This window comes from Peromyscus leucopus, chromosome 10 (assembly GCF_004664715.2).
Source record: "Peromyscus leucopus breed LL Stock chromosome 10, UCI_PerLeu_2.1, whole genome shotgun sequence".
In the NCBI taxonomy this organism is placed as follows: domain Eukaryota; kingdom Metazoa; phylum Chordata; class Mammalia; order Rodentia; family Cricetidae; genus Peromyscus; species Peromyscus leucopus.
In genome coordinates this window covers 65070031-65095547 of record NC_051071.1, presented here as the reverse complement: position 1 = coordinate 65095547, position 25517 = coordinate 65070031, and positions in this window count along the sequence as shown.

Sequence of the window (25517 nt, the reverse complement as noted above, 5' to 3'; positions counted from 1 at the left end):
AATAAAATCTTTTATGGGTTGTTAAAATTAATTATGATATTAATAAATATGGGAGTGTTAGTTTGATTTCACAGGAATTTGTTTTATAATTTCCTGGACTAAGGCATTATAATTAAATTATAAAAATAAAGTCATAGAGAAATAGCATGGGGACTATTGTGTCCAAGGAAATTCATTCCTTTGCTTATGTTACAAAGTCCCAGATTTCTAGACAGACATACATCTTAAAATGCAGATTCATCTATGCTTACTTTTCAAAAGAGAGCAATCTGAGAACCTCACCTTCCTCTGATAATATATACAAATGAATAATTTTACATTGTTATGTTAGATATATTAAGAAATTTCTAAGCACAACCACTAATCAATCTACCTAATTTTTATATCTGAACTCTTCCTTTTTCAATCCAAAAATAAAATTTACTATAAATGTGATAAGAAGCAGACTAAAGTCATGTTGATACTGCATCTCAGTTTGACTGAGCCATCTTTTGTTTGCCAAGAGAATTAATGACAGTATAAGAATTGGATAAGAGCCAGGCGGCGGTGGCGCAGGCCTTTAATCCCAGCACTCAGGAGGCAGAGGCAGGTGAATCTCTTTGAATTTGAGGCCAGGCTGGTCTACGAAGCGAGTTCCAGGAAAGGTGCAAAAGCTACACAGAGAAACCCTGTCTCAAAAGAAACCAGAGAGAGAGAGACAGAGAGAGAGAGAGAGAGAGAGAGAGAGAGAGAGAGAGAGAGAGAGAGAGAATTGGATAAGATTGATAGCTTTCTATTTTGAAAATAGTACTTTACAAAAAAAGTCAATTTCTTGTACACAATCTATACTTCAAGCTTAATAACTCTGTAGTAAAAATATGCTTTGAAATGGGTCAAAATCTCCAAAGCCCTATTTGTGATGAGCTGCAGCTGCAGAACCTGCTAGGCTCTTTTTATTTTTTCAAGATTTCCTCCTCATCTTGGAATGCTGATTATCTTTTAGATAATGTATCTTTCATTTGATTTGACAGATTAGCAGATGCTTTATGTCTCATGTTTCCTCACTATCTTTGTTAAGCAAACGTTGTATTTTCTCCATCTTTATCATGTTTAACATGGAAGTATGTATTTACGGGGACAGCTGATTCATAAGCCATCTCTGGTACAAAGTGTTTGCATTTTACGCTGCATCTGTTTCAAGAGCAAGATGCCTCTGTGCTTTTCTTAGATCAAGCATGCACATGTTTTCAGAATGTAGCACTTAAATTCCCAGATTTGAAACGGGAGCTACCTTGACACATAGTTGGCCTGGCACCAACAGCCTTCCTCATGAATGGCAGCATGCTGAGTGCATATGCCCTGGAGTTGGCTCCATTTCTATCACAGAAAAAATAAGAGAATCCTTGTGTCTGCACTCTATGAAACTTTACCTGGTATTTCTATAACTTATTTGAAAAGGGTATCTGTGTAAACAAATTACAATACAGCAACTCATTACCCTAGTGAACACAGTAGAATAAAGTTCGTATGGTAAGAAGAAGGTTTTAAAGTTCAGTTTGATTGGTCTAGTTACATGTCTCTAACTTGCAAAGCAATGACCTTGTGCAGTCCCTTGCTTTCTCTGGGCCTCTGTACTGTTATCTTTAAGCTAGGAATTATACTAAAGCTGGTTGCCCTGGGAAGGATGATTTCCCAAGATAAAATATGTAAGAAGGAGTCATTAAGCAGCTCTGTTTTCTTTCTGGTTTCCCTCCACATCTGCACATTGTAAGAATAAAACACAATTGAAAATAAAAACAGTAGAAGCTTCATTCTTTCTTACTTATGTCGAAGTAGCAAGAGGACTCGATCATTAAGTCAAAACATGAAAAATAAAACCCAGAGGGAAGCTACCAATTTCAAAACAGGTGCTGCAACCAACAAGAAAATAGAGCTCCAAGGTCGGGTCTATCTGGTTTCCTGGCTTTTAATCTGTTTCCCAATAATGACTTCCTTTATGATTCCTGAAAACTAATAAAGTTTAAGGCGTCATTTTTACCACATTTGTCTGACTTTTTAGTCCTTTTAAATGTCTTTTGTATCGATTCCCATCTAAGTTTCTTTATGTCTCCAGGAATGGTGATTAACTGAGTGCTTGCACAGAGTGATAGCGCCCTGCATGACTTGGACCCCCAGAAGGTTCCTCCGCTGGCAGTTTTGCACAAGATGGAAAATACTGGTTTTTTTTTTTGTTTTGTTTTGTTTTTTAAAAAAAAAACAACTGGTAACTTTTATGTGTTGCCATATCTATTGTGAAAACTGGCAATTATTATATGATACAGAGGGAAAAATATCCTGACATGTTGCATTATAGGAGACTCAGCCTGGGATTCAAATGCTAGGCCTGGGTAGCATCTCTGGGCCTTTGGGTGACATGACTGTGGGTACCAGAGGCTCAGAAAGCTATGTCTTCTGAACTCCATACTTCTGTGGCTGTTACTTGAAGGCTAGGGCTATTGACTAAACTTCCATGTCTTTTCCTTAAGCAAGTTGGGGAAATTTCCGAAGCAAAACTAACAGAACAAGAATAGCCAAATACACCCCTGCACCCTCTGTTAACCCCTATGTCTGCCAAAGTTTTTTGTTTGTTGATTTTTTTTTTTTTTACAATAATAGCATCCTATTTTTTACCACTGCCCATGGAATGGTTTCAACAAATATTTGACCAAGGACCAAGATTTATAGAGCAGATTTTAATTGTAACTTAATAATAAAATTTATCTGATTACAATGGTCTGGCTCTTCTTATGCCTTGTATCACCATCTGAACCTCATTTTTATGCCAAGAACAAAAAGGGGACACACATAGATGATTTAAATTCTCTCGATGCTGCTTTTAAAACCTTCAGTTCTGACTGCACCATCTACTGTGTGTTTTCTCTCTCCAATCCCGAGTTACCTATGGTTTTCCTTATTCACAGTTGTCTCTCACTTTAGAAAGCCTTTCTCATAACGAACCTTAACCTTGTTTCTCTGTGGACACATATTAGTTGTTTGGTCCTTATTTTTCTGACAGTCCTCAGTTGTCACGCCACAGTATTCTTTTTCTGTGAACTTTCCTTTATTTAAAATATTTCCTCTAACTTATTCTTAAATTTTATTTTTTTTCTATCACAAGGTGTGTGAAGAACAAAGTAAGTTAACACAAGATACAACCGAAAAGCAAACAATGCCTAACCGAATGTTATACTCATTCAACTAAGAGTGTGGTTCAATAGGCAGCCGTAACACTGACGTTTGAGGCCAGCTTTTATCTTTGACACACACATGCATGTTATACACACAGTGGGGGTGGGGGAGAGGAAAGAGAGAGAGGGAAAGAGAGAGACTACACTCATTGATTCAAGATAAAGTGAAATAGGCGGGATAGCTTTTCTCATGGGATCATAATTCAACTCAGTGAGCAATATTAATATCACTAAGAAATGACTGAAATATCACAAAGGTGATATTTAAATATGGAATATAGGAACAGTGAATGCGAGAACAGATTTTGATAATATTCACCAACATTCAGGAATGCCCTTCCAACCATCAGATAAACCCATTCTGCTTAGGTGTAAAAGCTTTTCAGACTTTCCTTTAGCCTAGAAATATTACCCTAGACTATTCACTTTTGAACTCAATTGTCATCAAACAATACTATAATTGCTAAATTTAAATGTCTATAAACATTTATTTTAAAAAAATCAGTGCATGAGACTTTTGGTTTAATTCCCATCACAAAAAGCTAAGACAGAGACAGATAGACAGACAATCATCTTGTCCCGGAGAGAAATGTTTCATACTAAAGGAACCACTGTGCAGTTTGCAGTATATACTGGGCTCCAGTGAGTTTAAAGAGCATCTAATTATCTCCATGTTGCCTGAAGAAACCCAGTTTATAAACCTATCAACTAAGACCCCAAATCTGCATCATTAGAGTGATATCCCCCATATCCCCCAAAGACTCACTGTTATTCCAAATTAATCCAAGTCTCACAGCACCTCTCTCTTACCAAGTCCACACAAATACAAGTGAGAGAGATCATTTATTCTCTGAAAATGGGAACATTTCTTTGCAAACTCTGGTCATTTTTCTATGAAACTGCCCTCTGCACTGTACTGATTTGTAGATTCAATCAGCAACCCCTCTAGGAAAGAGGGGACATTTGGAGATGCAGAGATAAGGGAAGGTTTTATTTTTTTGTTTTTGTTTTATTTTTCAGGAAAGTCACAGAAACAATATAAAAGTTGAAGAACTAAAGCAGGGGGCCCATTTAAGAATAACACGATTGAGTTAAAACATGGGAGACATGAGTGGAAGTTGAAAACATACAGTTATAAAGCAAAATGTAACAAAAGCTATAGACAGTCATGAATAGCACATTAAATGCTGATGAGCAAGGCAGATGCAATTAGTTCTCCTATTGGTTAAGTACTTTATTTCTTATACTTATTGTAAGAAAAAAAAGGATAATTTTACATGTCTTCTCTCTTTGGATGGGAGCATGTGTGTCAGTGCATAGTAACTCCTTGAATTTAAGAATTAACCACGATCGGTTGCCGAGTATTGTCTCATTAGAATACATGCAAAGTATTCTAAGTTGTTTTCAAACCACCAAAATCTCAAGTTGATGCCCAGTTACTTCAATGGATAGTAAATGAAAAGAACTTTCGAAAGATGAGTTGTTGTACAAACACAAAATAAGAGATTAGACAACCCGCCAAGATCAGAAAGATGAAACAGGACAAAGATATTGCACATAAGCCTTCCTGTGCCAGAGAAAGGATCACCTATGTTTTTACTGTCAAATAATTGTTAGCATCGCCAATTACTACAAACAACCTAAGGAGTGGTCTTACTATTTAATGTCTTCTGTCCATATATTAGATGTAATTGATGAAAGTCATTGAATGTATCTATTAACACTGCCAAAGTAACAATGGTATTTCATTTTTCCCCTTGCTTTTGTTATTAAAATTCACCTATAAGGTTAAGACTTGCCATTCTAGACCAAAACAATGCCCCATTGTTTCACACAAGACTAATCAGTGCTATTTGGAAAGTACAGGTATTTCATATATAAAACCTGTGAGAGGTAGATATTGAATGGTTATAATTCTGGGAGAGTGTAATCCTATACTATTGATTCTTTTACTGGAGATGAGGAATTTCAGAGCTGCACAATCCAAATAGTATCATGATACTAAAACTAATATTCTGTGCTTTTAAATTTAAGTACTCATATTACATTCAGAATACCAGAGAATAAGCAATTCATGTTATTAACATTTCATGTAAATTTATTCAAGTTGAGACAAGTCATAAGGAGACTTAAGAAGCTGCACACGTGCCTAAGAAGATACTCTTGGGACAATACAAGTAACACAGCTCTTCAGTCTGATGTGATAATGCAAACAGTGGGGGGAAATCTGGAATGAAGTTTCAGACAATCTCACTCTGTGGGATCTCCAAATTGATAAGCTCAATAAAAGGTACACATCACATATTAGAACCAATCAGTAGACTTATTAAAAATAGTAATATAACTATTGAGAAAATAATTTTATATGAAATACAATATATATTTATGTATGTATGTTTTCAGAGCTGACCATTTGGCACTAGACAACCAAATGTTCTTCTCTGGAAAAGATCAAGTCTCCAAATGCTCCCACATTTTATCAGTTGTTCTACAGCTCTTCTTGTGTGGTTGAGGTCTCATGGACATTTCCCTGACCAGTTTGGCATGTCCATTGATGTTGTCCTTATTCAGCTCACATGTGGGTGGTCATGTTGGTGAGATTTTACAGGTAGAGCTTCTGATGTTACCAGGAGATTGGTAACTCAGATTGTGTCTCACAGCAAAACCCCTGATGAGAGAAGGATAGATGCTAAAGAAACAACAGGCAAGCAGAAAAGCTGGAGTCAGGTAGGCTGTGCACACTTTTATGGAGCTTCACCTACTTACTACTTATACAACAACCAGGAACATGAGCCCATTTATTATGCACAGTACAAGGGAAGGAATTAGAGGAGGTCTCTGTAATCAAGTATCTTGGACTATAAACATCCATGAGGAGGAAGCTACAATTGTAGGTTTTGCACACCCTGGTCAACAATTTGTGTGCAGTTCATACAGTTGCACACACTATCGGCATTTGCATCTGAACAGAGAAATACTTTGCCATTACTCTGAGCCTGACCCCCCAGGAGAAAGCTTGGGATATGAACATGGGCATGGCCACGTCAAACAATACAGGTTCACTCAAGATTTCTTCATCTCTTCTTGCACATTTACTCTAGGCTTACTCTGTTCACTACACCAAAATCAGGTTTAAAAGTAGACTAATAAACTAAACCAGAACAAAACTGAGAGCTATCTTCTGGAGATAATAAGAATAATATGGAATTGGGAAACTAAAGTTGAACAAGCTTTCATAATTACCCTGACAATAAGAACTTGATTAAATGTTGTTCAAGAATATTGAGGAAATGCCTTTAAATACATATTTTAAGAAATATAAAAAGGTTGGTTCATATCTTAAAATATGGAAAAAGAAATAGAGTATACAATATGTGTTTGGAAATGGAGTAGATGTAAACAGAACAAGAAACAATGTGAACTATGAACCAAAGGCTGAGGGGCCCCCAACTGGATCAGGCCCTCTGAATAGGTGAGACAGTTGATTGGCTTGATCTGTTGGGAGGCATCCAGGCAGTGGGACCGGGTCCTGTGCTCATTGCATGAGTTGGCTGTTTGAAACCTGGGACTTATGCAGGGACACTTGGCTCAATCTGGGAGGAGGGGACTAGACCTGCCTGGACTGAGTCTATCAGGTCGATCCCAGTCCTTGGGGGAGGCCTTGCTCTGGAGGAGGTAGGAATGAGGGGTGGGCTGGGGGGAAGGGGAGGGGGGCAGGAGGGGGGAGAACAGGAGAATCTGAGGCTGTTATGTAGAACTGAATGGTATTGTAAAATAAAATAAAATAATAATATTATTATTATTATTATTAATAATAATAATAAATGAAACAATGTAATACTTGGGGTTTCAAATCAGTTCCAAAATGAGAAAAATTAAAATGCAATCATTAGGCCTATCTGTCTAGCTATCCCCCCCCCTTTCTATAGCAAATGGCTCAAATTTTAGTTAATGTTCTGTTGAAAGCAGTAAGACCAAGTGAAAATAATATTGATACTGGAAGTTAAAGGTTTAAGAAGGAATAGGAGCAAGAGGGTGGGGAGACTAAGAGTGTGTGAGGAAGCACAATGGACATCCAGCAATTTGGTTACTAAATGTTTAAAAAAAAAAAAAAGAAAGAAAGAAAAAAGGAGTTTGAGTAATAGTAGCTTGCATAGACAATGTTGCTTCTAGGAAACATGGGCTATTTAATACAAGTTTCATTATGAATCATTGATCAGGGAGACACCTGAGACCCCCCGATAGAACTACTTCCATTGCTCATGATTGACCAACATAACTATATCATAAGCCCCTATTGCTGTACGTACTATATACTTTAATTATAGAACACAGAGAAATTAATCTTAAACTTGTCAGGAAACTATCTCCATGATAGCTAGCTTTCCTAGTGCTGAAAAACTGCTATGCAGACTGCTAGGGAAGAAAAGGCAATCAATGATCTTAATTAGTCCTATACTCTGTGTGCTAAAGCAACCTGCCAAGCAAGATGAGCCCACAGGAACAATAATGGCATTATGGTTATAGGGACAGCCACTTCTTTCTAATTCAGTTTGATTCCTGTTCCACAGGAAGGAATTCATGCCTCAGTTTCATCATGAAATAAACTTTTAAAAAATATGTGAATGAATTGTTGCTAGTTAGTATTAAATTCTGCTTTACATTTTCTTTCTCTTAAAAATATTTGCATCTGTTTGCACACATGCACATACTAAAATCCTTTCCTGAATGCTAAGATTAAATATTCCATTCTTTCTTTAATTTAAAATATCTAAAATATATAATCCAAATGTTTATATATGAATGCTTCTTATAAAAATTTATTTTGATGAAGATGCCTTTAAAATTATGAACTATATAAAATTTTATTCAGCTCATTAAAATGTAATATACTAGAGGAAACTATCTTCAGTATCAAAATGGCTAGAAGATTTAATTTTTATTATTGTATATTAATTGAACAAAATAGTTTCATAACATTTTAATAAATTCATGTAAGATATTTTTTTTTAACTCCCTTCCATCCAAACTTGTTCCATTTCTGGGTGGATTTTTATGTGTATGAGTGTTTTGCCTGCCTGTATATCATGTGGATGCAGTTCCCACAGGGGTCATAAGAGGATTCAGAATGCCCCAAAATGAAGTTACAGGTAGATGAACTGTAGGTTGGGGTTTGGGGATCTAACCTGGCGTTGATACAAGAGCAGAAAGTATTCAACCACTGAGCCATCTCTATCCTAACCCTTCATGATTTTTTAAGATTGTACATATGAAAGGAAACATATGATCTAACTCATACTTTTTTGCTTATTGTGAAGATCTCCATTCCACATTTCCTGAAAACAGCATGGATTCACCCTTCATGGCATATATATATATATATTTATCCATTCAGCCACTGACAGCCACCTGGGTTGACATCATGGCTTGATTTCTGTGAATAGATGTCACCATGATGATATGGATGTGCAACCTTCTCTATTATATCCTTTCTCAGGCTTCCCTTTAATAACAAATGATTGTTTTTAATTCTTCTTCTCTTCCTGGAAGTATCTTTTCTCGTTGCCATAAGGTACATGTCTTGGTCTTTCAAATGTCTTTCTCCATCGCTTTCACTGGTAGGCATCTGAGAGCTTGTTCAACCTTGCCTTTGGGTGCAGTTAATTTGACTGCCACTTTGGTGCCTTTATCAAACCAGTTATTTAATACTGAGTCTGTGGAAACCTTATCTATAAGATTCTGTCAGCTCTATACATTTCATTTGTGTTTCCTATGTAGACATAAAACTTACCTATTTTGTACTTAATACTCCTTTTCCAGTTTCTGTAGGTCATATCCTATTGAATTTTACTTAGAGCCAAGAGTACCCATTCCTCCATCGAACAATGTTTTGAAGAAATTTTAAAATGTATTTTTCTGAAAAACAATTATTTTCTTTAAGTCATTAAATAATCTTTTTTACTGCATGTTTATTTTTTCTCCCTTTTCCCTTTTCTTTCCCAATTTTTGAACAAGAAGTCTACACAGACTCAAACTTTGCTTTCTTCATATGTGTGGATACATTGTTTTCATATTGGACTCTCAAGATAATGGATTTTTCCTTTCAGCTTTAGCTCTGGGAGAGCTCAATTTTGTTTTCTGCAGGTATTCATCTGTGGTAGCCTTAATGGTTGGTGGGGAGCATTTCAGCTCCAACAATCTAGTTCTCTAAGCACACCAGAGAAATGGATATGGTCTTCACTAGTCAGCTTAAACACTGTCTTCTTTTTCTAAAATCCTAATACTCATCCCTCCATCTCTGCCATATCACTCTCCCACTGCCTCATAGAGTGATTTTCCTCAGCTGGTGGTACATCCTAAGATGCAGTATCTACTGAGCTCTCCTCCTCTACCTTCACATGCTGCTGTGCACAGATAAAGAGAAGCACTAAGGGATGCTGTTGGAGGGTACTAGTGACAGATTGGCTCATGCTATTAGAGCTTCCTCCAACTCTAGCACTGTAACAAATTGAAAGGTTTATGTTTTCCGAGTACCTATTTATCTGAAAATTCAAGTGCTCATATCATAAGATAGACTCACAAGAATTTGAGACCCTGCCTGTTACAAATTACTAATATTTTCAAGAATGCAAGTGACCACTGGGCACAGGTGAAGCAGCAAAATTCTTAGGCCTCTGTTATAGCTGCTCACCCTAGCACCAAGCATGTGGTAGCCCAGACTAACAGGGAAGTTTATACCTTAGGTATGTAGTCACCTCACTTCCACCCAGGTGGGATATTTGGATTTTGAGCATTTTTGCTTGATGCACTAACTAGAAATACTTGCCCCATTAATCCACAGATTTCAGGCATATTTGCCCTAAGCAATTCTAGATAATTAGGTGAATTCATTAAGGACATTCTAGATGGCACCCCTGCTAGCAAAGATCATTTAGTTGTTTTGGTTAGCTATGCCATTCAGTTCACTGAAATATGGATATCAGATTTAATCTTTGTTTTGCTCCCTGTTCCCATCCCATCTTTCCAAAGTGCCCTGTCATCCATTCCCTACTTGCCAAAGTAAGGAAATACATTATAAGTTTATGGTTAAATTACTTTCTTCTAAATTATAAGGGTTGCATGGGGATAGGAAATTTTTTCTCTTATATATTACAAATAGAATGTGGGTTTTTTTTTTTTATTATGTTTCAAGGCACAGACCCCTGAGTGGTTAAGAGTACTTCTTGCTCTTTCATGGGACTGGATTTAATTCCCAGGATCCACATCAAGAGGTTCACAATTGCCCTTAACTCCACCTCCTAGGCATCTGATGCTTCTGCCAGCATCCACACAAGCTCCATACATATTACCCTCACAAACACACATCATATAAATAAAAGTAAAATGAAGATCTGAAAACATTTTCTTTCTGGAGAGCTTATAGTTATGGTTTTGAGTGAAATTTCCCCACTAGGCTCATATGAGGGCATATTTGATCCCTGGGTGACAACAGTTTGCGTTTAGTGGGATCATGGAACTTTTATGATTCAGGTCCTAACTGGAGGAAGCCAGTCACTAAGGAACGGCTGTGGCATCTATAGTTCATCCTTGCTTCTAGACCAACCACTTTACCTCCTGGTTCATGTAGCTATGAGAAGTCCCTGCCATATATTCCCAATGCCATGAATTCTAGCCTGCCTTTCCCACGCTTACAGACTGCATCCTATCCAGACATAAGCCTAAATAAATCTTTCTTTTGTTGTTTCTGTAAAATATGTTGTGACAACCATGAGAAAGTTAAAGAATACAGCCCAGCACTCACCTGGATATTGATCACCTAAGTTAAAATCAAATTCATTCCCATTCTTTTTTTTTTATTTAAGAAATTTTTTTTTATTAATTTTACATACCAACCACAGATCTCCCTCTCATCCCTCCTCCCATTCCCCTTCAGGCTTTCCCCCAACTCACCCCCATCCCCTCCTCCAAAAGGGTAGGGGTCCCATGGGGAGTCAGCAAAGCCTGGTACCTTCAGTTGAGAGTGGGGGCAACAGAGCACAGGGGATGGGGGATGAGAACATGAGGGAACAGGATGGTCAAGCTTGGGAAAGGACAGAGTAGGAGAGCAATGAAAGAGATATCTTGATAGAGGGAGACATAATGGGGTTAGGGAGAAACCTGGTGCTAGGGAAATTCCCAGGAATCCACAAAGATGACACCAGATTAGACTACTAGCAATAGTGAAGAGGGTGTCTGAACTAGCAGAGATCACATTTTTTATTTTTATTTATTTATTTATTTATTTATTTATTTATTTATTTATTTAATTTTCTTTCATTTTACATACCAACCCATGTTTTCCCTTCATCCTCTTCTCTTGTTCCACCCACACACACCCCATCCCACCCTCATTCCCCTCTCATTGAGGGTAAGGCCTCCTTTGCGTAGTCAACACAGACTGGCATACCAAGTTGGGGCAGGGCCAAGCCCCTGGCCTCTGCATCACAGCTGAGCAGGGCAATGCAACATGGACAAGGGGCTGTAAAAAGCCAGTTCATGAGAGGGGAGGGGATGAGAGGTGGGAACATGAGGGTTCGAGACGGCCGAATTGGAGGAAGGATTGAGAGGGAGAACAATGAAAGAGATATCTGGACAGAGTGAACCATTAAAGGTTAGGGAAAACTGTGGAGCTAGGGAAATCCCCCAGGAGCTCACAAGGATGTCCCCAACTAAGACCCATTCTTTTCTAATGGTCCTAAATAACCTCAGCTTTTGTATTACTGAAACTTATTATGATACCGTCACTGGGAAATTCAGAGTCCAAGCCCAACTCTTTATTCCACATGCCTTTACTTGTCTTTTCTTTCTCCCTAATGAGTACTAAACCCTCAATAAAAGTTGGCCTTCTTGAAATTGGGTGCGCACTTCCAGTAAAGCAAGAACTTTATTCCCATTGGGTACCTAGGTGAAATAAAACAATATCTTAAAGACTGAAAAAGAACAAGAACACACCCTTAATAAGCCTGAAATATTTTCAAAGTTACCTTGTTAGTAACCGGGAAGAAAAGTGAATTAAGCTGATAGCTTTAATTGAAAATGAAATCACACTGAACCTAATTACACCGTGGCACAACACAGATGCTACACAATGAAAACATCCGTTTTACTGTTGCATGTCCTGTAAACACTGGCAGCATTCTGGTAATGCCTCCCTTCCTTTGAGCTCTCTCCAAATACAGCAGGATTTATTGATGTATATAGTGAGGAAGAATACTGAACTTTCAAGGTCATTTTGTGAACAGGAACATGGTTTCTTCTGGCTCCTTCTAGCCTTCTAGCCATCTCAGCATCATAAATTGCTCCTGCCGAATGCATCCCTGCTTCCACCATGCTTTTCAGGCAGTAGTCATCTGCTGATACTCATTATGATCTAAGCTTGTGTAACATTATTTGGATTCTCATAAAGATCCAATGGTGTCATCTAAATAATTCACATGTTAACTTTTTGAAGAAAATGCGAATGGCTACATGAAGCCTTTTTAGACGCAAGAATACAGAGTTGTGGATATATTTTCTCCAGTTCTGTAAAATGAAACCAAGACCACGGTTCCTGACCAAGGTTGTCACTCCTACATGTAAACTCTCATCATGCATACAATACTTTCACTTGAGCTATTCTTACCTATGGGAACAACAAGAAATAAATTAAGAATACACACTACTTTTGCAAAGTATAGGCACCATATAATGACAGCATTTGAATATTTAATTAGAATGAAGCTTTTCTGGAGGCCTCTGCAAAAGGTGGATGAACATTCCCATCTTATACTCTGCAGAATCATAATTTGTCTCTTCAGGGTGCATCATGCATCAGGTTAGGAAGAAAGAAGGGATGGAGGATGAAGTAGTCACTTTCTTTGAAATCTTAACATTCTCATGGATACCAAATATACAAAAATAAGATCATAGGTTATAACTGTAGTTGATCAGGAGACAGTGATTGTGTTAACTTAAAGAACTTGGGAGAATTTGTCTATACAAACAAGCATTCAGTGTGTATCTTGGAACACTAAATTGTAGTTAGGAGGAGGTACAGAATAGGATGTCTTCAAATGCATGCAGTCTATATAGTTGACAGAGCTCTGCTTCAGGAAGACACTTACACTGAGTTTAATTCCAATTATTGTCTTGAAATATCTTCAAACAACGGGCCTTATATTCTTAAAATTTTACTTATCTCTATAAATTTTGTATCTGGTCTTAGGCATAGAACTCTCTATTCTAATATGTGGCAAGAATAAAGGTACAGGGTACCAGAAATAGTCAGTGCTATATCAGGACACAGACTGTGCCTGGGAACTAATTAAGAAGAAACTAGATTGAAAAAAAGAGATTATACAATATTACAAGGGCCCAGATTTTAATAACTAAGTATAGAATTTATTCTAGAACTACTCATGCACATTTGCAGAATTTTGAAGAAAAAATTTGTGATTAGAATGCTATGCAGAAGTAAGTGACAGATTGAATAAAATACATTAAAAAAAATCAGGAACTTAAAGTTGACTGTTAATTTAATGTGTTTAATCATATGGTCAAAGGAAAAATTGAATTTGAGACATATTTCAGAATGAGCAGCCTGTCTTCTTCCTCAGCCTGGTACTATGTTTATCTCCAATGTATTGCTCCAAAATCAACAGAAAAAAAAATAATTTAAATTATAGTGAAAATGTCCACAAGATATTTTCTGGCTATTTTAACAAATCTATTTTATTAATAAAGTTTCTTTGACAATTTGATGTATGCATTTAAGCTTTTTATTCACCTTTCCACCCTCCATTATATTCCTCCCACCTCTGCCAGCCAACTTTATTCCTTACAAATCTCTTCCTCCTAGTCATGACATTTTGTTCTGTTTCTGATCCACTGAGGATATCACAATTTAAAACTATTCCAGAGAAAGTTGTTAAGACAATCATGTGTTTATACCTCTCAAAAACGCTTCCACAGTGCTGTCATCTTTCTTCAAATTCACTGTTGAAATAGCATCACAGCTTGTTTTCAATGACATTTGAATTCTAAAAATATTATAATAATAAATAATTCAAATACTCATTGAAAATGCTTACTGATTTTTTAAAGTTATGTTAATCAGAAATAACCACTTGACAGTGTAATACCCTGAATAAATATTAAAGGTTCTAAATCAATAACCAAGGTTGAAAATAAATCTTCATCTAATAGTGACTGTAAAGCATTGATTTTATTCAAAGTGTTGACTCTGCTTACTAAAGTACCTTCTTGCTTCATCCCATTTCAGCCACTTCCAGAATATTGTACAGACTGAAAATGCTATCCTCACCCTCCAAGAGAATGGGTTTGGCCCCAAACGTAAACTCTGGCTTACCTTGCCTCATCAAAAAGATTGGAGCTCAAAGGTTTTGCTCAGATAGCACCTCCTGTCTATTTAAAACAAAGCATCTGGATCCTGAGTTGCAGGTTAACGCAAAAACCATCTGTTAAAAAACTGTCAACATGCAAATGTAAAAATTCTCATTTTACTTGCAAAAGTGTACAGAAATTAGCTGAATCCTGTAATTACAACTTGGTTTGGTTCATTAACATTACTTTGAAAATTCAATGCAGAAGCATTAACATTGCCCATTTTAAAAACACTTTCTCTCTCACCACATGTAAACCTACTTATCTTTCTCTCACTTTCTTTCTCCTCCTTGCTCAGCTCCAGCCATACTGAACTCTTGATCTTTTCTTATGTACAACAAAACACTCAGACCATATTTATGTCAACTGTACAGATTATACTCTGATGGTCTACTAAGACTATAATGGTCATATGATGAAAAAAAAAAAAGAGTATAATGGAGCAAAAACACCTGTCTAATGATAGAGAGCAACACATTACTCATGTTAGTTGTGGTGCTGTGGTAACAAGCCCACTGGACTTAAAGATGGATAAGAGTATGGTAAAAACATCTATGGCCAGACAGTACACCCATAATAAAGTTCATCAATGGCTGTTATCAGTATATATACAGTAAACCATATACTCTAGTAAATATATATGAAGTGTATATATATAAGTATATAGACTGTTACAAAACATATATGTATACATACACATATACATATATAAAACTTAGTTTACTTTGAAACAACAATGTCTTCCTCCTGCAGTAGCCTCATTCATCAATTGTTTACTGTCTCTGTATTGTGTCTTTATCTACATGCCTTATTTAATGTGATGTTGTTTTAGCCATAAAACAGAAGATTATGTATATTGATGTGTATTGTGTACATATATATATATATATATATATATATATATATATATATATAAAGCACAGTCACAAATACTGCAACTGTGTGTTTAAGTGTGAAGTAGTAAAGTAGACTGTGTTTCCTAGGTTTGTGTAAGTACACTGTGTGATGCTCACACAACAAATCAGCCGATGGCATTCTCAGAGAATGCCTGTGTTAAGTAATGATGGACTATATACAGAGATAGTCATGCCTGAGCCTTTCCTTTGCTGTCCCTGTGTCTGGGACTCTCTTCTTCCATGTCTGTGTCACTCTTCCTCAAGTTCCTTTGCCTCTTTGTGAAATGGAACCCTTGGTTTGAATTTGCTGGTGACCGCATTTAGAACAGCAGGTCATCCTCAGCTGCCCTCAGTCATGCCTTGTCTTTATCTATTTCACTTACCAATATGCAGCATTATACTGTGGAAACAACTATTCTTAGTTCATTGTTTTACCTATTCCATCGAGTATTAACCCACAGAGGACAGGAGAAGGGAAAAATCATGATTTCGTTGCATCATATTTAACACTTGACTTCACATGGCATCCCTTTCTCTTTTTTCCTTTCCTCCACCACTTCTTTCTTCTCTGTCTCACACACAGAAAATGACTTGGGGATTTGATTTTGTTTTCCCGTTAAACTATCATACTCCTACACACCCTAGTTGCTTTCCCTGAAGTCAAATTTTAAAAGATCTTTATTTGTGGATCTATCCCAGAAAGGATAATATAAGTTCAGATTTCCAGAGCTCTAGGGTTGTAACATTTGGAATGAAGAGATTTCAGCCATGAATCAAGGCTGCTTGGATTAATATCACTCTCTCCCACATGACAACTTGATGCATTACCATGTCACCAAAATGTCTGCCTTCTCATTTGGTTTATTAAAGATACTTTCCATACTGTGGTGGAAGTATTCATGCACAATTATGTCCCACTGTGTGAGAACTGGACCCATGTTTCTTAAGACCAACACCACCCCCCAAACAAGAAAAAAAATGAGACCAGCCCACAATTGTATGAAATGCGATTTGTTGAGGAACTAACTGACAAAAGTGTTGTCCTACAGGTCAGCAAGAACAAGCAGATCACATGCAAAAATTACTCAAGGGAAAGAATGTTGATTAAAACTCAAAGTGGCTGCAGGAACTTCATGCTAAGTCCATCCAGAAGGAAATGAATGTGGAGAACTGGAAAACAGAACAATTATACCTAGTTTCATTGTCTACTTAAAGATCTTAAAGCTAAAAGCCAGTATATAAAGCCTTGAAGTTATACCCGTTCCCTCCACGGAAATCTTAAATCTTCATAGATTACTATTAACATAGCTTTCTTTTTAGGTTAAACTATTTTTGTTACTAATCTTGTCCAGATACGTATTACATTTACAGCACTTTATGACAAGGCAAATAGTTTAAAAAGAGCAATATATTAGAAGAGTAGCATGTCTCTTTAAAATTAGGTGCTCATATAATTTGAGTCAAACAGAAAAAAGTTACTTTTGTAATACAGGAACAAGTTAAGTAGTCACATGTTTAGTTTCTATAATAATCACCTTCAGTGTTGTTTCAGCAGTTTATAAAACTAGAGCTTCAGAGGATCTACTGTCATACCAAATGTAGATGTAACCAACCATCATATTAAATAAGAAACACAGAACCAATGCAAAGAAGAAAGCCAAGAGGTCAGAGCTAAGAGCTAAAACCTTACCCTTCCTCCTGTGGTTGGTCCTACCTCTCCAAAGGAGAGCTACTTCCTGTGTAAGTCCTTATAAAGACTTTCAGTTCTGCCTTCTCATTGGTTGTAAAACCAACCACATGACCGCCTAGTCACTGCCTGTCTGTACAGATCTCCGGGTCTTCTATGGTTGGTATTGAGATTAAAGGCATGTGTCTCCAATGCTGGCTGTATCCCTGAACACACAGAGATCTACCTAACTCTGCCTACCAAGTGCTGGGATTAAAGGCATGCACCACCACTGCCCAGCTTTCCTATGGCTTGCTAATAGCTCTGACCTCCGGGAACTGAATTATAAGGACTTTGAACCACTTTACTTAAATTTTCTGATTTGTAACCTGCCTTTCCTTGTTTGTTGGCATCTGTATAAAATGTACGAACTCCAGATATGGGTTTTTGCCATACAATTCGAGGCAAGATCCAATCAGCTCTCTTTATAAGATCAATTCTATCGCTTTTGGGATATTTGCTGTTAATTTCTCCCAAAAAAATTACTGCAAGCTTTTTGCCAAGGTTCACATTCTATCCATAATTTTTCAGTGTCCTCCTAGGTTAAAGGTATGACAATTTCTGCTGGGTCTATTCCTGCTAATTGACAAAGTCTCAATTTTCCTTTCCAAATCAGGTCAGAGATTTTTTCCACATAGGTTTTTAATTTTTTATTTGGTTTATTTGGTTAAAATATCCATTCCAATATAATATTTTCCCTCTGCATTAATATTCCTGTAGGAGAATGCCTAGAAGGTAAAATAACCAAAATGTAATCCAGCTTTGGATCAATATGATCTATGTGCCCTTCATGTACTTTCTTTTCTACCAAGGCCAATTCTTTCTCAGCTTCAGGTGATAATTCTCTTACACTATTTAAGTCCTTGTCACCTTCTAAGGTTTTGAACAAATTATTCAGCTCATCATTTTTTACCCCAACAATAGTTCATAGATGAGAAATGTCTCCAAATAATCTTTGAAAGTCATTAAGAGTTTGTAGTCAATCTCTCCTAATTTGCACCTTTTGGGGTCTAATTTTTTGTAGCTCTATTTTATATCCTAAATAATTAATAGAATCTCCTCTTTGTATCTTTTCAGGAGCAATTTGTAATCCCCAGCAAGGCAAAATTTTCTTTACTTCTTCAAACATTCTTTCTAAAGTATCTGCATTTGACTCAGCTGGTAAAATATCATCCATATAATGATAAATGATAAATTTAGGAAATTTTTTACATATCACTTCCAATGGCTGTTGTACAAAATATTGGCACAGAGTTGGGCTATTCAACATTCCCTGTGGGAGGACCCTCCATTGAAATCTTTTAACCGGTTGAGAACTATTATAAGTAGACACTGTGAAAGCAAATCTTTCTCTGTCTTTTTCTTGTAAGGGTATTGAAAAGAAACCGTCTTTTAAATCAATAACTATGAGATGCCATCCTTTTGGTAACAGAGTAGGCAAAGGAATTCCAGATTGTAGAGAGCCCATTGGCTGAATTACTTTGTTAATTGCTCTAAGGTCTGTTACCATTCTCCATTTACCAGATTTCTTTTTAATAACAAATACAGGAGAATTTTAAGGGCTGGTTGTTTCTTCAATATGCTAGGCATTTAACTGTTCTTCTAACAGCTCTTCTAAAGCCTGGAGTTTCTCTGTTGTTAAAGGCCATTGCTGGACCCGTACAGGCTTGTCTGTTAACCATTTTAAATGTAGAGCTGTTGGTGTTTTTGGAAGATCATCAGTTGTTGTGCCCTGTTCTTGTGTAATATGGATGGCTGGTGACCACTCATTAGAATAATATCTTCTAATATTTCTCTCAGAAAAATGTACTAGTTTATGATTTGTTTCTGAGATTGAAGGGATGTTAATCTGAGTATTCCATTGTTGCAACAAGTCTTGACCCCACAGGTTCATAGTTATGTTAGCCACATATGGTTTTAATTTTCCTCTCTGTCCTTCTGGACCTATACATTCAAGCCATCTTGCACTCTGTTTCAGCTGAGATAATGTCCCAATTCCTAACTGTTGAACGTTTACCTCCTGAAGAGGCCAAGTTGGAAGCCAAAATTCTGATGCAATTATAGGAATGTCCGCACCTGTGTCTACCAGACCAGACAACAAAACACCATTTATCTTTATTGTTAATTTTGGTCTTTGTTCATTAATAGAAGTTTGCCAAGAATTTTTATTTATGTTTTTTCCTGAATTTCCTATTCTCTCTATTTCAGCATCCCAACCAGCATGATTTATTCCAATAGGCATTTGGTTATTTAGTTGCTTTGTGTAGGGGTTTCCTCTACAAATGCAGGAAAGGTTTGAACTGGATTTACTGTGGGGGCTTGTCTGAGGCCCCTCTGGGAGTTTCCTGAAGCCTGAGGCAAAGGATTACCCTGTCTGTCCCTTGTTGGACTACATTCGTTGATCCAGTGTTTTCCCTTACCACACCTTCTGCATACTCCAGAAGGAAGGGGCATTCTGTTGCCATTGTTCCTTGAAGAAACACTGTTTCTAGGAATGACCTGTTTACAGTCCCTTTTCAAATGTCCTTGCTTTCCACATCCAAAACAGCTAACATTTCTCAAACCTTTTAAAATTGCTTCTCCTACCCACATATCATCATGGTCATGAGCCTCAACATTAACCATGTCTTTAATCCAATTTTCCAAGGGTGCAGATCTTGCCTTTAACAGCCTGATTACTCTTTTGCATGCTGCATTTGCGTTCTCAAAGGCCAAAGATTCAATTATTATCTGACTGGCCTCTGAATTTGGGACCATTCTCTGTACTGCTGAAGTCAATCTTTGTAAGAAATCTGTGAAAAATTCTTTTGGGTCCTGTATAACCTTTGTAAATGACTCAGTTTTTTTCCTGGTTCCTCAACTCTGTCCTATGCATCCAAGGCTGCCGTTCAACATAGAGTTAGGGTATGGATATCATATAAACATTGTGTTTGTACTGAAGCATATTGGCCTTCTCCAATAAGCTGATCCTGGCAGACTTGTATTCCTTTATCCCTCCGTTGTTTTTCTATATTTTTAGTCTCCTCCTTGAACCACATTTTCTACTGGAGATTTTGTCCGGGTTCAAGAACAGCCTGTGCCAGCTCCCGCCAGTCCTGTGGTAGAATCCTATTACAAGTTGACCAGGTGTTTAACATTTGCTTTACATATGGGGAATGCATGCCATAAGATGCTATTGCCTCCTTAAATCTTCGTAAGTCTAACATTTCAATTGGAATCCAAGTATTTTGTCCATTCTCTTCACCAGGTAGCTGCTGTATGGCTACTGGATAAATTAAGGGTGATTGCTTGAAAACAGGCTTTCTTTCTGTAACCTTATGATCCAATTTTGAAACAACTTCACTGTTAATTTCTTCTGTCAGAATTTTAATTTCTCTATAATTCATTTTTACAGGTTTAACAGGTTTTTGTAAGACTGTTATCCTGGCACTTAAATTGACTATCTTTTTAAATAGTAAAATGAGGATAAGAAAAGTAATAAACTGCATAATTTGATCAATATTAATCTTCTCATATAGTTGTTCCATTGTCAGAGTGCCTAAAATTTCAAACAAAGCCCAATTTTCTTCTAATGTACACATAAAGCCCATTTTTTTATGTAGAAAAAAAATTCTCTTTTAAATAGATATCTTAATTGACTTACCAAATCTGTGTAGAATAGTAGAAATCTGAGGGAATTTCAAAACAGCCACCTGGTGTCCGAGGTGTGAATCCAGAGAGAGAGAGAGAGAGAGAGAGAGAGAGAGAGAGAGAGAGAGAGAGAGAGAGAGAGAGGCCACAAGTTCTGACAAAAAGCTTAAATCTAGCCACATTTTTCCCACTTGATCCGAGTCAAGCCTGGGCTCCAGCTTCCTTAAGCCCCGACCACATGCGTTGGCTTTACACCAGGGGCCCTGTTCTGCAGGGCAGGCCTGAGCTGTTTGTAGCACCGGTTTAAGCAAGCAGCTCCAGCTGCAGGTCAGTCAGACCTGGGCTCGAGCTAGGGAGCTGGGCCGCCCAGGCTGGAAACCAGACCTGCCACCAAGCCAAGCCAAGCGGTTTTTAATGGATTCTTGTCATGTTGGGTGCCAAATGTAGATGTCACCAACCATCTTATTAAATAAGAAACACAGAACCAATGCAAAGAAGAAAGCCAAGGAGGTCAGAGCTAAGAGCTAAAACCTTACTCTTCCTCCTGCGGTGGTCCTACCTCTCCAAAAGAGAGCTACTTCCTGTGTTAAAGTCTTTATAAAGACTTTTAGTTCTGCCTTCTCATTGGTTGTAAAACCAACCACATGACCACCTCGTCACTGCCTGTTTGTATAGACCTCCAGGTCTTCTATGGTTGGTATTGAGATTAATGGCATGTGTCTCCAATGCTGGCTGTATCCCTGAACACACAGAGATCTACCTAACTCTGCCTACCAAGTGCTGGGATTAAAGGCATGCACCACCACTGCCCAGCTTTCCTATGGCTTGCTAATAGCTCTGACCTCCGGGCAACTTTATTTATTAACATACAAATAGCATTTTAGTACAAAATAAAATATCACCATAAAGAATTACTTTTATTTTTTGCTTTTTTTTTTTTTTTTTTTTTTTTTTGGTTTTTATCTTTTTTTTCTGAAAAGCAAGAAGGAATACATGGATAATAAATTATCATAAAACAACAGTTACTACATGGTAGGTACTGTGTTGTGACTTGAATTAAGGGTTATGGTATACAACTGGATAATTTGTTACAGACCATATAGATTCAGCACGGAGATTCCTCCACTATCCTATCATTTCCACATGTGCAATACTCAGGAAAATAACTAGAAAATAATATCAAACATTCATGACATTCAGGTGAAATGTATCCAATAAGTCAGCTAAATAATCACTTGTAAATGAAAACTCTAATTTCTTTTAAAGTTTATTTGTGGCACAAACCCCTTATTTCATGAACCAATTGTTTCAATTCTCAGGCATTTTTCCTATGTTTTATTTTTTTAACTTTTGAAAATTATAAGTTATGTGTGTCTTTCTGTCAGTGCGTGAGTGTGTCTGTTTGTTCTCATCAATAAATGCTCCTGTCATAACCTTGTTGATTTAGACTGTTTCTGTTTGTTTGTTCGCTATTGTTTTTTAAAAAAAAAAAACAAAAAACAAAAAACTGCTGATCCTTGTAAACGTGTTATCTATCTTTTATACCTATTTAAGAGTAAATTGTAGGCCACAGAAACCTGAACACATCCTCCTGACTTTTTTTATTTTGCCAAACAATGTGTTCTGCGGCTTGTTTTGTACACATTGCCAAAAACTTAAGTGTGAAATTGTTGTGAGGTGCTGCTTAAAACCTCCAGAAACTTTATTTACAAAGGGATTGAACCCAAATCAAATTGCATTGTGAGGCCAATGAAAAGAGGTAAAGCAGCAAAGAAGGGTAGAGTAACTCTCACTGAGTTTACTGCATTTGCAAGTTTCAAAGTAATTAATATTATTACATGGTTACAATCCACAATGACCTGAATTGGACTGGTAAGTCTGGGGTACTTAGGAGAAAGGTATTAGAAGATAGAAACATTTAAGAGTCCAAGGTTAATTAGATACCAAAACCACTATAATTAAAATGATTTAATTGGTTAGTAAATTAACAAAGCCTAATAGAATCTTGTTGTTATGAATGACTTTTTTCCCCTCAATATTCTTTTTCTGAAGCCCTGGTGCGATCTCACACTAAATATGAATGGAGAAGTCAAAAAATAAGATGTGATGCTATAGCACAAGTTCTCTTACATTCAAGGAGGCAAAAGTGTTGGAGATGCCGGAGTCCTGGGATACCTGCTGAGGAAAGCTGCTAACAGGAAGTGGAAACAGCCCAAGGATAAGAAGTGTGTTGCAGTCAACAAAGATGAAAGCAATTGGAGATCTGAAGAGCATTTTGACATCAGACATGGAGATGCAAAGTTTGGAATTTGCCCAGCTTGTTTTTAGTCTTGCTTTGGTCCAATATTTCCTCACTATGCTCTTTTCCCTATGTTTTGGAACAGTAATGTATATTCTATGCCCATTATATGTTGGAAGTATGTGACTTTTTTTTAATCTTGCTTTTATGGGAGATTACAGTTAAGAGACTGAGTGAATCTCAGAAGGGACTTTGAAATTTAGACTTTGAAATAAATTTGAGACTGTTATAGGCTATGGGGATTTATGAAGTTCAACTGAATGCATTTTTGCATTATGATATAGCTATAAGCCTTAGGGAGCCAGAGAGAGGAATGTCGTGGTTTGGAAGAAAATGCACTATTAGGAGGTGTGGCTTTGTTGGAGTGGGCATGGCCCTGTTAGAGGAAGTGTGTCACTGTGGAGGTGGCCTTCGAAGTCATATGTGCTCAAGGTACTGCTCAATGTCCCAGACTACTTCCTGTTGCCTGTAAGCTGTAGGACTCTCAGCTACTTCTCTAGCCCCATGTCTGCCTGTACACCACTGTGTCTCACCATTATCACCAATGTGGTGATATTTTATTCATGCTGTAACAAATAAAGCTTGCCTGGGAATCAGAGGACAAAGCCAGCCATTTTATTAAACACAGAGGTCAGGCAGTGGTAGCATATGCCTTTTAATCCCAGCCTTTGGGAGGCAGAGACTCATCCAGATCTCTGTGAATTCAAGGCCACACTGGGAAGAGAGGCAGGCTTGGTGGCACATGCCTTTAATTCCCAGCACTAGTTAACCATATAAGTCTGAAGGTCTGTACAGACTGAGAGGAAGAGATAGAGCTGGGCAGAGAGAGGAAGTGATGTAGCTGCGCAGAGAGAGGAAGTAAGATGGCAGGGCACAGAAAGTTATATAAGGCATGAGTATACAGGAAGTAGCTCTCTTGCTCTGATGATTTCCTAACAGTAAGAACTTGTGGCTGGCTTACTCTATTCCTCTTTCAGTTTTCACTCAAAAAAAAAAAAAAAAAAAAAAAAAAAAAAAAAAAAAAAAAAAAAAAACCTCTGGGTTTTTTTTTATTATTATTAATAAGACCTTGTAAGATTCATGTCACACGCCATGATAATGGACTAAACCTCTGAAAATATAAGGCATCCCTGTTGCTGGAGGGCTTCTCTCCAGGTTCCCCAAGCCCCGCAGTCCCACAATCCACGTATAAAATAATCACTCAGATGCTTATATCACTTATAAACTGTATGGCCATGGCAGGCTTCTTGCTAACTGTTCTTTTATCTTAAATTAACCCATTTTTATAAATCTATACCTTGCCACATGGCTGGTGGCTTACTGGCGTCTTTACATGTTGCTTGTCCTGGTGGTGGCTGCAGTGTCTCTCCCCTCAGCCTTCCGCTTCCCAGAATTCTCCTCTCTCCTTGTCCCACCTACTTCCTGCCTGGCCACCTACTTCCTGCCTGGCCATCAGTGTTTTATTTATATAGAACGATATCCACAGCATTTCCCCTTTTCTTCTTTTTTTAAAAAGTAAGGTTTTAACTTTAACATGGTAAAATTACATATAACAAAACAATTATCGAGCAAGAATTACAGTTACAATATTAAAGAAGATGTCCTATCTATCTTATATTTGTGAGTTTAAGGGTTTATATCTAACTTATCTTTTATCATAACTGAGGAAATTACAACTATCTAGTTTTCAACCACATCAAAGACCTGAGAAGGAACATAATGGTACCTGAGAAATGGTAGATGGATGCAAGCAACTTTTGGGAATCTTGCAAAAGTAGACCAAGACAGCTGGCAGCCTGGACAGTCACCTAATGTTTCTCAGCATTGTTGGTGCATTCAAATTAGCTACAGGCCTAGAGTATCTGACAGACCATTTTTAGAAGCAGGAATTCTGAGAGACCATCTTACCCTGTCTTGGCAGAGTACAGTGGTCGCTTTCCTTGTGTCCTGCTTGTCCAGGAAGGACAGCATTGCATTTGTACTGTCAGCCGTCAAGGCAAGGGCAGTTCTTTGCCCAGTAGGCCATTTTGTGCCAAAAAGACAAACTTCCAAATGGAAATGTCTTAGAAGCCCAACATTCTCTCGGGATCAATTGGTGCAGCCAGGAGCAATTGTGTCTCACGTCAACAGAATTTTAAGTTATTTAAATGCCATATTCTCTAGGTCTATGAAGTGTTTGAAGATTACCTATCTATCTGAAATATATCTATGTATACCTAGAAGACTTAACTAACACGGCTACAAATATGATTATCATAGATGACTAATTATTAATCTATTTTTAATTATCCATTACAATTTTAAATGAGTTAAACATAATACCTCAAACAAGAATAGAA